At 38.8% G+C, this 12,753-nt stretch overlaps 1 protein-coding gene across 1 annotated transcript in view; it reads right to left on the bottom strand.

The window, feature by feature from the left end:
• Positions 1-12,753, bottom strand: part of CYBRD1 (cytochrome b reductase 1) — a 44,065-nt gene that overhangs the window by 30,859 nt on the left and 453 nt on the right. The window lies entirely within an intron of this gene.

The following is a 12,753-nucleotide window of genomic DNA, read 5'->3' as shown; positions in this document are numbered from 1 at the left end:
ATTTTCTTGCTATAATTCTATGGAGAAAGTTGTACAAATATTTTTACTCTTATTTTACAGACAAGGAAACTGAGTCTCTGAGGGGGTGAGTCACTGAGCCAGTATCATTCAACTAGTTAAGTGTTCAAGGAGGGAATGGAACATAGGTCTCTTGACTCTAGGCCCACTTTGTATATACCTGGCCTCCCTTTGAATAGTGATTAAAAAACTTAGAAAAAGAATATCTTACATGAACATTCCTCCTTATCTTAAGTGTTTTCAGTTTCTAAAGAATTGTTACTTGGACCAGCCAACAAGACAAATCCTGATATTTGATCTAAGGGCCCCTTTGAGGGGACTTTCCCCCTGGGCCCCTGAAAGCTAAGGTCTCCTATTTCTGTAAGTCCTTTTTTTTTTCTCCGGGTCAAAACCAGATAGGCAAAGATGTGCCCGTTCTAAATGATAAACCCAGAAAGTAAATATTTAGAAACTTTGGATGAAAAATTAATTGTAAATGACAAATTATGTTAAGGTCCTATTCAACATGTTCTTTTCCCCTCTTGGGTGTGCTGCATGTTAAAACTTGAGAAATTTCACAAAGAGAATTCTGCAAAAAGGAATGTGTTCCATTCTCAACATCATATGCCTGAGTAGCTAGATAGCATATTAGAAACTCTCACTGTCCTTTATAATGTATAATAATAACACATTTATCCAGCACCATTAGAGAATAAGCTACTTGACCTAAGTTAATTTTCCAGACAGTTGAAGATCACCTCATTTAAGTACCAATACTTTTGAAAATTTTAATCATTTTAAGATAAATCTCTGTAAAAATAGTTTGGACACTAACCTGCATCCTTAAGCATAGTGATTTGAAACATTAACATATTTAACCTTTTCTTGATAATTCAAGATCATAATTATGACCATCAATTACCATACCCAACTATAATACAGTGGTGCTCTTAGAGACCCTTAAGGTGGGTGGGGTTGTTTTCCTACCCTAATTGATCCCAGAATGCTAATGGTTTTTTTCTTCTTCTGTTGGGTTTTTATAGTTTTTCAGCCTCCTCTGTAGTCAGCTGTTACTTCTTCCTGCTTTCAAAATGTCTGCTTCCGGAAGCTTAGCCTTCTAATTTCCTGTTCTAGAAATCTATATAACTAAGATTACCAGTGTCTATCAAAAAATAAAAGTAGACTAGAGGTGGTAGCATGTCTTCTGTTGGAGAGGCTGAGGCTGGTGGATTGCCTGAGTTCTGGAGTTCTGAGCTGCAGTAGGCTAAACCAATCAGTTATCTATATTGAGTCTAGCACCAATGTGGCACTAGTAGTTCCCCCACACTGGGGAGCCGCCAGACTATATAAAGAGGGGTCAACTGCCAGGAAAATGGGACAGGTTAAAGTTTCTATGCCAATTAAGCACTTCTAGTATAAATGTGATAATGAGACCCAATCTAAAGTAGTGGTGATGGTGGTGATGATGATGAGAACAATTAAAGTAGATAGATTGTAACTGAAGCTTTCATGACATTTATTTGCACCAAGGAGAGGTTTACTTTACTTCCTTCTGTGTTCTAGGTTGTATTGCAAATAGCTACTGAGGCAACTAGGCAGCTCAGTGGATAGAGCCCAGGACCTGGAGTTGGGAGAATCTGGTTCAGATCCAGCATCAGACAATTGCTATGTGACTCTGGGCAAGTCACTTAACCTTCGCTTGCCTTACTCCAAGGAAATGGCAAACCTCTCCAGTGTCTTTGCCAAGAAAACCACATGGGCAGTGAGTCAGACACAGCTGAAAAACAAGGATAGCAAGCATTTGTATAGTGCCTTAAGGCTTGCAAAGAACTTCACATATATTATATCAACAACCCCAAAATATCTGAGGTTGAGAAAGGTTAAGTGATTTGCCCAGGTCACATAGCTTGCTAAGTGTGTATTGGGCAGGATTTTAACTTACAGTAGGTCTTCTTGATTCCCAAATTAGCACCCTCTCTACAATACCACCTATTAAGATCCTAGGTGAATGACTCTAAGCTGTGGTTTGATACAGACATTTATACTAATGGAATCCCCCAAATAGTTCTGGAACCCACAGAAACAGTAAGGGAAGAGAATACTACTCCCTCTTTCTAATGTCACTCCTAACTGAAATGTCAATCATCATTAGACCAACTGACAACAGTTTTAATTGCTTGTTATACCATCAATTAAACAGGGATTGCAGGAATGCCAGGGGACAATCTATCTTCCTCCTTCATCTCCCTTCCACTTATACTACTGGAGAAGGCCTCAAGCAGCCTCAGGTAGTAGCCCTTTGAGAATATAAAATTCTTATTAAAAAATTCCAGGGTAGCAATAGAAAATCCTCAGGGTGCAACTTAATAGTAAATCACATTTCTTTAGCACTTTTAAGACTTGCAACATGCTCTCCTTACAAAGAGCCCTATGAGACAGGTGATAGTAAGTAGCATTATTTCATTTTACAGATGAAGAAATTAAAACGGAGAAGTAATGTTCCCAGAGTCACCCAGCTAATAGGTGACAGAGACAGGATTTGGACTCCAGTAATGCCGAGTCCCAGTTTGTCTACTGATCTTTCTCCTATACCATGTTGCTACCGCTTAATCTTGCCTTTGCCACCTCATAAATAAGATGGGTGCAAGTTTCTGCTTATGCTTAAGCTTCCCCAAATGGAGCAATGACCACAAGTGCCTTAGTGAACTTACAGCCCTGTTTCCAGATAAATAAGGCATTACATACGGTTTAACATTTACTTAAAGTGGTCATATAATGACAATTTCTCTTTTGAAAACTAAAGTAAACCTTTTAATCTCAAAAATAGGGAGTCACAGGAAAATATTACCTTTAAATGACAACAAAAAAAATTGAAACTGTTCTAGAAAGGTTATAAGAATTGACTGAAAGATTAAATAGGAATGTCTTTTACTTGGTTAGGTGCTTACCTGGAGGTTGTGCCTGATGTATAGGGAAAAGAGAGAAATCCTAATAAATAAATGGGAGAGGAGAAAACGTTTAGTAGCTGTTTGTAACTGAAACAAGGGTCTTCTATCAATCCTTCTAGTTAACTTTTTTCCTTCCAGAAAACAAATTGAAATGTGAAAACCAACGTATGTTTACTTTAAAGTAAAAGGAAAATCTGCCATTTAAAGTTAATTTTCAGAAATCAGTCACTAGAGTAGTATACTAGACTGAATGCTAAGAAATACTAGATTGTAATGCCTTTTCAGAGCAATCTTTTTGGCAATCCACAGCTTTCCACAGGAACCAACTTACCTGACTTTGAACTTAATTAATGGAATATTTCTGAGCTCCAGGCTGCAAATGCAAATATAAAACCTGGGAGCATGATAACTTGCTTGCTGTCTAAGATAAAGTTCTGGGTTTGACACTTGCTCCCCCCACCCATAATAAAAGTACTAAAGTTATTCATGAGTCCTTTAGCATTCATTAAAGGCCAGCAAATTTCAGATTCAATTCAACTCAGATATTTATTAAATGACACCTATATGTAAAGTACTGTGTCTGCTAGACAATGGAGATAAAAATAAAGATGAAAAAATAACACTGGCTTTTCTCTTTAAAAGCTTACGGGCTTGGGGGCGGTTAGGTGGCACAGTGAGTAAAGCACCGGCCCAGGAGTCAGGAGAACCCGAGTTCAGTTCTGGCCTCAGACACTTAACACCCACACAAAAAAACTAGCTATGTAACCTTGGGCAAGTTACTTAACCCCAATTGCCCTCCAAAAGGAAAAAAAAAAAAAAAAGCTTAGGGACTAATATAGGGGGCTAACACATATACAAATCTTTGAGCTTGTCAAGCAGTCAGTCAAGAAACAGTGTCCCTAAGCACTGGAGACACAGACAAAAGGGAAATGGCTTTTTCCCTCTTAAAGTGCTTATATTCTATCAGGGTGACAATGTTGTCTGTCTTATGATTGCAACACAATGATGAAAAATTAGTACGATACAAAGCCAGAAATAACAAAGGCAAATGAGTCATCTCATCCGTGAACATGTAAGAAATTTCCGGAGAGAGATCATTATCAAACCCCAAAGCATGGACTTACAGAACATCTTGATTCTGGCGAATTCATTTTTGCATTAGGCAGGAAACAAGAAATAGAAAACTTTCCCAATAAAAAACTTATTTCCTTAAATGAGGGCCCTTGGGTAGAGAGGCAGTTTGGTGTGGCAGATCATGGGTTGGCCTCAGAGTCAGGAGGATTGGACTCAGATTCTGCCTAAGAGCAATGTGACCATTAACAAAAGAGTCAAGTGTTGTTAAGGAAAGACTCCAGGGGCAGCTAGGTGTCGCAGTGAATAGAGCATCGGCCCTGGAGTCAGGAGGACCTGAGTTCAAAGCCAGCCTTAGACACTTAACACTTACTAGCCTTGTGACCTTGGGCAAGTCACTTAACCCCAATTGCCCTCCAAAAAGCAAAAAAAAAAAAAAAAGGAAAGACTGCAAGATTTGGGATGAGAGGGCATGGGTTGGAATCCCAGCTCTGTCACTTTGGGCAAGTCACAATTTTTTCTGCTCTACAATTAATTTCCAAATCTAAAAAACAACATGAGGATAAGGATGACTATTATGCCTATTTCACAGAATTCATGAGAATACCATGTTAGAGTGAGGAAGGCCCTAAGTGATCACCTAGACGGTTTCCTCACCTTCCAGAAGAAACTGAGGCACAGAACAATTAAGCAACTTGTCCAAGGTACTAATTGTCTGAGCTGGGATTTTTTTTTTTGCTTTTTTGGAGGGGGAAAGGCAGGGCAGTTGGGGTTTAGTGACTTTCCCAAGGTCACAAGGCTAGTAAGTGTTAAGTATCTGAGGTCGAATTTGAACTCAGGTCCTTGTGACTCCAGGGCTGGTGCTCTATTCAATGTGCCACCTTGTGCCACCCCTGAGCTGGGATTTGAATCCAGGATTTTTCAGGGTTCAAACAAGATAATTCATATCCCTGAATATTAGAGCAGGAAGATGCCTCAGAGGCCCCCTAGTCCACCTGTATTTAGGTAAGAATTGCTTCTACAGAATCCCTGGAAAGAGATCATTAAGATACCTGAAGGAATAGGCAAGTTCCTGTTTGGCCTGGCCCAGAGAGACCTGCCTGCCCTCCCTATTTAGGAGACTATTTCAAGCTATAATGAGTCAAAGATTTCTGTGGTAACCACATGCTTTTGCATTACAGAAGCAGAGACTCAAGTATAAAAAAAAGGGGGGGGGGAACCAGGGAGAGCAATGGGACATTTCTAAACCTAGTGTTACTACTAAAAGCTTTGTGTTATCTCAAATACTATAAAAATGTCAACGAGTAAAAAAAAGTTTTTAAATGCAGACCATAAGGGTATAGTTTCTACTTCTCTTCAAATACGTGAACACAAGAATTTTGCCTGGAGCACCAATTAAAAGTTTGTTAGTTCAAAAATAAGAGTCCAGTAAGATTTGAATTACAATCAAATTTTAAAATGTATAAAAGCTACTGGAAGACAAAAATAATTAATACCCTCCCTTCAATACTTTGAATAAGGTTAAACATAGTCTTACCCTTCTTATTTGAGTGTGTAGAAAGAGATTATTGCTGCTTAAAACTCTTCCCTAATGTGCTCTGGGAAACTATAAGAGTCTATTCAATAGACCTCAAATTTAATTGAAAAAAATTAAGACCCTCATGGAAACAAACTTTTCCACAGGATTCAGCTATGCCTACCAAGAAGAGGTTCTGTTTTGAGATAGACTTGTTCATTAAGGACTGGCACCCAGCATGAATACCATGAAACTGAAACCTCTGAAGAAATGAAATGAAGTTACCTGGATGATTTATTAGTCTTATTTCCACATCTTGGCAGCAACTGGGATCATCTCTTTTTGAAGTTACTAACATTCTCAATAAGAAAGTAATATTGAGACAAATAATAGTGGTCTTTGGGTTTGCAAAAAAAAAAATCAGATATCTTACATTGTGTAGACAACACACCTGCACAGATGATTGAATTTATCCACCCAGATAACTGTAATCAAGTGGACTTAATCTTTTTTTTTTTTGCTTTTTGGAGGACAATTGGGGTTCAGTAACTTGCCCAAGGTTACATGGCTAGTATTTTTGTGTGGGTGTTGTGTCTGAGGCCAGAACTGAACTCTGGTCCTCCTGACTCTGGGGCCAACGCTCTATTCACTGCGCCACCTAGCCAACCTAAGTGGACTTAATCTTGTTGGATTTTGTTACAAGAAACTCTGATATGGAGCTGGCTTCCACACCTCAGCTGAGTAGCCAAATCCTGCTGCATCAATCCCAAATGTCTCTTCTCTGACCATTTGCAATGTTTCAGATACAAGAGAGCAAAGACTTATTTTGGCCCTCTCTTTTTAAAAGTGAAGTTCTGTCCCTGTCTGATAAAATAAACCTTAAATCTATTCAGAAAAAACATAAATTACCAATAAAAAAACTTACTGTATCAATTAATAAACTGCATTCTGGGAGGGAAGGGCAGCAGTAGTACAAATAGATAAGCATATAGAAAGAGAACTTGAGGACAGAGACCATGAACAGGTGAGAGTAGAAAAAAAAGGCTTCCTCTAGAACATGGGTTCTTAACTGTTTGGGATCATGGACCCATCTGGCAGTCTGGTGAAGCCTCTGGATCCCTTCTCAAGGTAATGTTTTAAAGTGCATAAAATAAAATATGTAGTATTATGAAGGAAAACAATTATAGTAAAATAGTTATAAATATTTCCCACCAAAATATAAGTTCACACAGTTCCAAAGGACTCATGATGAAAAATGTCATCCACCTCCAGAAGAAGAATTGGTGGACTCTGAGTTCAGATGAAAGCATATTTTTTTCTTTATTTTTCTTTTCTTCTTACAACATGACTAATGTGGAAGTATTTTGCAGGACTTTATATATAAAATGAGTATCATATTTCTTGCCTTCTCAAGGAGCAGGGGAAGGAATGGAAGGAGGGAGATAATTTGGAACTGAAAATAAAAACAAAAAAATTTAAAAGAAAAAAACATACAAATCCACAGACCCCAGGAAAAGAACCCCTGATGTAGAAGGGATGCTGGGCTTAGGGTCAGGAGACTGGGATTCAAGTTCAGTCTGCAATGTGATCACGGGCAAATCACAACCTTTCTGAGACTCAAAGGTTTCATCTATAAAAGAGTGCTAGGGCAGCTGGAGACAGGAAGAGCTGAGTTCAAATTTGACCTCAGACACTACTAGCTGTGTGACCCTGGGCAGGTCACTTAACCCTGTTTGCCTCAGTTTCCTCATCTGTAAAATGAGCTAGAAAAGGAAATGGCAAAACACTCCAGTATCTTTGCTAAGAAAATTCCAAATGGGTTCAAGAGTCAGGACAGGACTAGATAACAAATAACATAATAAGGTGCTAAATAAGACTCAAATATCAATTGTTAATAGTATTTATTGTCTAGAATGTTAGAGTGGGCCTCAATTTAGTCATCTGTAAAATTAAGAGGTTGGATTAGGTTATTTCTGGGGTCTTGAAATCCTAAATCTGTCTGTGTTTAACAGATGTCTGATTGCTTTTTATCAGTGTAGAAGCATTATAAACCTCATAGAAGTTGACTGAATTAAACTACTCAATTGGAGTAAAGACTAATTGTGGTCAAGTGTATTAATGTCTAGTGAATCAGTGCCCTACCCAAGTTAATTTCACTTAGTCTACTTCCAGAAAGTTCTATATGTTGTCTTTCATGTAGGAAAATAATGTTCTTGGTTCATGGTTAATGATTCATTTAAAGGCTGTTTTTCCAGAAATGATAAGTTTATCAACTTAGCCAAACTCTCTTAACCAAGCCCCTTTTAGAACAAATGACTGGCCAGCATCCAGAGTGTGGTCTTCCCCATGCAAAGACAAAATTGAATCTTTTTAGGACCAAATCATTGCTTTTAGGGCCATTAACAAAATCCTTTAACAACTGACCTTACCAACCAAGGCTGATTCCTAGGGAATTGCTTATCATGGGACCAGGACCTAGACTGGTTTTCTTGCACACAGAGACTCTATCTGGACAGAATAGGGGGGTTGTTGTTGAGCTGTGTCTGATTCTGTGACCCCATTTGAAGTTTTCTTGGCAAATATAGTGGAGTGGTTTGCCATTTCCTTCTCCAGTTCATTTTACAGGTGAAGACACTGAGGCAAGTAGAGGCAAACGGGGCTTAAGTGACTTACCTAGGTCATGCAGCTAATAAGTATTTGAGACGAGATTTTGAACTGATGAAAATGAGACTTCTTGACTCAAGGTCCAGCACTTTCTCCACTACACCCACCGCAAGAGGGGTACAGAATCATAGATAGCATCATTACATGCAACAGCACACACATGAGGGTAATCAATGCAGTTCCAACCATGTTGGTAAAGGACAGAAATTCAGATCTTTCTTGCTAACTCTTCTCTAATTATATTAAAACAGGAATCAGGCAAAAAGTAGGCATTTATATAGCTGCACATTTGTGATCCCTCTCCATCCTTCCTTAGTAAAACAAAAGGTCCCAAGCACACCCCACTCTAAAACTAACATGTTCATACGAAAATAACAAATCCACCCTATTTTGGAAGATTTAGGCTATCACAATCTATTGATGCACCGATTCAAAACAACCTGAAGACAAAATTTCTCTAGCTTCTCTAGGTCTGTGTGTAATTTCAATGGTTTAGGGAACTTCCTAATGAGGGAGCTTACATATTTGCCTAGAGCACTAAGAAGTTAAATAATTCTCTGAGGATCACATAGTCAATATGTTAGAGGTAGGATTTGCCAGTTCTTTCTGGCACCAAGACTGGATATCTATCCATTTATGCTATACTCTGTGCATGTGTGCGTGTGTGCGCGCGTGTGTGTGTGTGTGTGTGTGTGTGTGTGTGAGAGAGAGAGAGAGAGACAGAGACAGAGAGAGAGAGAGAGAGACAGAGAGAGAGAGAGAGAGACAGAGAGAGAGACAGAAAGACAAAGAGAGAGATATGATTCTATGATGGTTTGAGGTTAACCTGATTTTCTTTGATTCCTATTTTTTGGTTCATGTTTCCCTGCTTACCCTGTCATTATTACTATAATGTTGTAAATGTACTAAAACTTTTGGAACACCCTGTTATTTTGTATACACTTAAATGTGTGGGAGAACAAACTGTAACCCCCTTAAGGACAGAAACATTTTAATTGTAGTCTTTGTATGCACAGAGTTTAGCATAGTGCCTAGAGTTGTCAGAACTTAAATATGCAAAGCACTTTTGTAATATATTAATATTGTATTCTGTGTATCACAATTCAATAAACCAACACTCCTCTCATTATAACATGTTCAGTAATACAGATTTGAACAGGTCAAATCTCATTTCTGGCAACATAACAAAATAGTAGATCATAAATAGTAAAAAAAAAAAAAAAAGCCTAATTATAACATAGTTCACAAGCTCTATGTTAATTTTTTCCTCTCCAACATCAATTTTAGAAAAGAATTCTCCAGTATTTCAGATTTTGTCTTTGCAAAACCTCACAGCTTCCAATTAAGATTTCAGCCTGTGTATCCTTTTCATTTCTTTACATTAACTTTTGGATATATTGTGACTTACACAGCTTTTAACTAGGTCTTTCTGAGGCATTAAAGATCTAGTTCTTATAAAGAATTTCATAACTCCTCTATGATCTTACTATTCTGAGTCGTTACATAGTAATGCCTTAAAGTGATCAGGGCCTATGTCATCATTACTTTCCCATTCTCCTCAGAGAATGGATGATCTCTTTTGGATATAATAGATGTGAAATAATTTGTTTGAAACTGAATTAAGTCCTCCTTTACAGGATGAATTCAAATTATAGAAAGATTACTTTCTACTTGGTAAAGTTAACATGGTATGGTCTATTACTCACCACTTCTGTCCCTTTTTTCCAAAGTCAATGGTGTGTGTGTGTGTGTGTGTGTGTAAGCTTTGGAAGAGTAGAGAGAACTATGACTATTCCTATATTTACTAAAATATTTTACATTTTATGTCAGTCAACCAAATTATTTACTTCTTGTATTCTCCCTTTCCCTGATTTTGAGAAAAATTCACAAACCTCCCTCCTCACTACCCCTCATAGTCCCCTAGAAGTATGGGGGTGCTATTTTCAAGAGCAGATAGTTAAATTTTCAATGTGAGCATTTACACATAGAAAATCAGCAAGTACTACAAATCAGGACTTGATTTATTGTTTTGTTGTTTTTCTAGACTTAAGAAAGTGATTGAGAAAATGTTAAAAATGCAGATTAAATTTAGAAGTTTGTTGTGAGTACATCCCCCACCTCCACCCCAGAGAGCCAGCTGTTAAATATTTGCTAGCATGATGCCTAGAAGTCTACTTTGGTCCCAGGAGCAGTTCTAAAGGCTTGGTTGGAACCATTGAAGAAGCTTTTCTTTTTACTTTAGTCAATAGGATGAGTGTTTAAAGCGATCTTAACCTCTCTGTCTCAGACTTCAGATGATTTTCCAAGAACAAAATTATGCTTCAGTGGCTTTGGATAGAGAGTAATTTATCATCATAATTTCCTCTTTTCAGTTTCACAAATAATGCCTATGAATTATGCTAGTAAATGGGGTATGGGATGGTCACTGGTACTCACTCTTCTGTCACATGCCAGAGAAAGCCCCTAAAAAGATAAATAGTGCATTAATAGCATCCTCTGCTACCTATCACTGCTAGAAGGGAGATTGCTAGTGCCATAAGTACTAAAAGACCCTTATATAGGCTTGAACTGAAGAATTTTTCCCCCAAGACAATGAACTGGACCTATTTCTCTCCTTCTGCAATACAAAGGTAAATGTCCAAGAATATCCATCCAATGTTAGTGGAGGTGGGAGGGGGAACTTTATGGATAATTAAACATGATTTCCAAATTTAAAAAAAAATATTTCTATATAAACTTAGTGTCTGACCAAAGTACTAATTTAAAACTCAATTCACTAAACAATGACTTCAGAAATGATAGTTCCAGGCCCCCATAAATTACGAAATAAATCTCTGTTAGAAGAGCTGAAACTTCTTTCCTCACCCCTACCACACCCCAACTTGGAATGCTTAAGTAAGATTTATGTTATGGGATATGACTCCCAAGTATATTATTTCTCAGTACTTTCTTCCTCTCTCCATTAACTTTACAATATATGACTATAGCCATTAATTCCTATACTTTTCATAAAAATATCTTTAGCCAGCATCCTTACACCACTTGGACCATGGACATTTACAAATTTACAAAATTTTTGACTAGACCTGTCTACGGCTTTAAAGATCTAATTTTTATAAAAAATTTAAAAACTCTTCTATGCTTTTACTATTCTGAGTTGTTTTACGGTAACGTCTTACACTTATTCCTCAGTCCTATGCTTTTTTATATCCAAAAAGAAGCTGCATGAGACAGTTCAACACAGCATAGGAATATGAATGTTTTATCACCCAAGGAAAAGAGCTTTCTGGTGGCGCATCCCATTAATTTTCGCAGGACCAGTAGTTAGAACAAACTTTATCCTTCCCAAACAATTACTGAAACAGAAGTGTATGGTTGCCCAAAGCATTTACTTTGAATTTAACCTCTCTGGGCTTCAGTTTTCCTCTTCTATAAAATGAGAGGGTTGTATTAGATAACTTCTAATGTCCCTTCCAATTCTGAATCTGTGATCCTCCGATCTCCCAGGAACTGTCACGCAGCACTGCAAGGCGGCCTGTATTCCATCATTGCCCAAAAGGAAGTCATGAAAGCCAGCAGCAGCTCAGCCCTTGACTACGTACTACATAAACAAGTACGGATTAAACCATCCAATTACACATCGAGTCAAGTCTAACAGACTTTGCTCTTCCCCGTAGAAGCTTTAATGGAGCTCAAATGATTTTTTTTTAAGGAGGAGCTGAGACTCAAACCAAATGAATACATTTATCGCGGTTACTGGATAACTTCATACGTTTTTCTGACAATATCACTGATATATATTACTGACATATCACTGATGCGAAAGCTTTTTCAAGACCTGGATCCCGACCTTACCCGACCCCGACCCCTCTCTCTTTTCCAGCCAGCATCCTTCTCGTGACGTTGCCAGAGGCAGGTCCGCCAGAGGATGGTCCTAAGTCTAAAGGGGGTGGGGAACATTAGACAGAGGCAGGGGCTGGGCCAGGTCAAGAGCAACTCTAAAGCATCAGGGACGCTCTCGCGTGAGAGGAGAAACGCCAAAGCAGAACTAAGTTCCCAGCTGCGCTCTCTAGTCTCGTTAACACTGTGCCTAAAGATCTTCTCCAGTGACTTGCTACAAACAGTTAATAAAGTCTAGCCCGGGTCTGCAACAACTATCTCCGCACATCCAGTCCCAGGCACCTCTCCTCCACCCGCCCCGGCGCACAGTCTCTCCAAAGTCTTCTCTCCCAAGACAAAATCCTAAACACGCTAGCCTCCCCCCTTTGGATCCTCCCACCTCAGAATCCTCCAGTGCTGCTTTCCAAGGCTTTTCGCCTCTCTTTTGCCAAAGCAATAACTCGCTCTCCGCGGGCCTGCAGTCTGTGTTTTGCAAACTTTTGCACTAAGTATTTCTTGGCCAGTGCCACTACCTGAGCCCCCGAGAGCTCCCGCTCTGGCCATACTATCGTGACGTGTGGCCTCCAGTAGCGAGCTTCCCAGCACCCTCCCCACCTCGCATAAGTCCCCCGCGCGTTCCCTCCAGGACCCTTAGCCTTCATCATTCCCAACCTTCCC

This window comes from Petaurus breviceps, unplaced genomic scaffold, assembly GCF_028583685.1.
Source record: "Petaurus breviceps papuanus isolate PSGF00001 unplaced genomic scaffold, PetGlider_PUasm1.0 91133, whole genome shotgun sequence".
Classification (NCBI taxonomy): Eukaryota; Metazoa; Chordata; class Mammalia; order Diprotodontia; family Petauridae; genus Petaurus; species Petaurus breviceps.
Note: the sequence above shows the minus strand (reverse complement) of the source record. Positions and strands in the feature narration are given on the sequence as shown.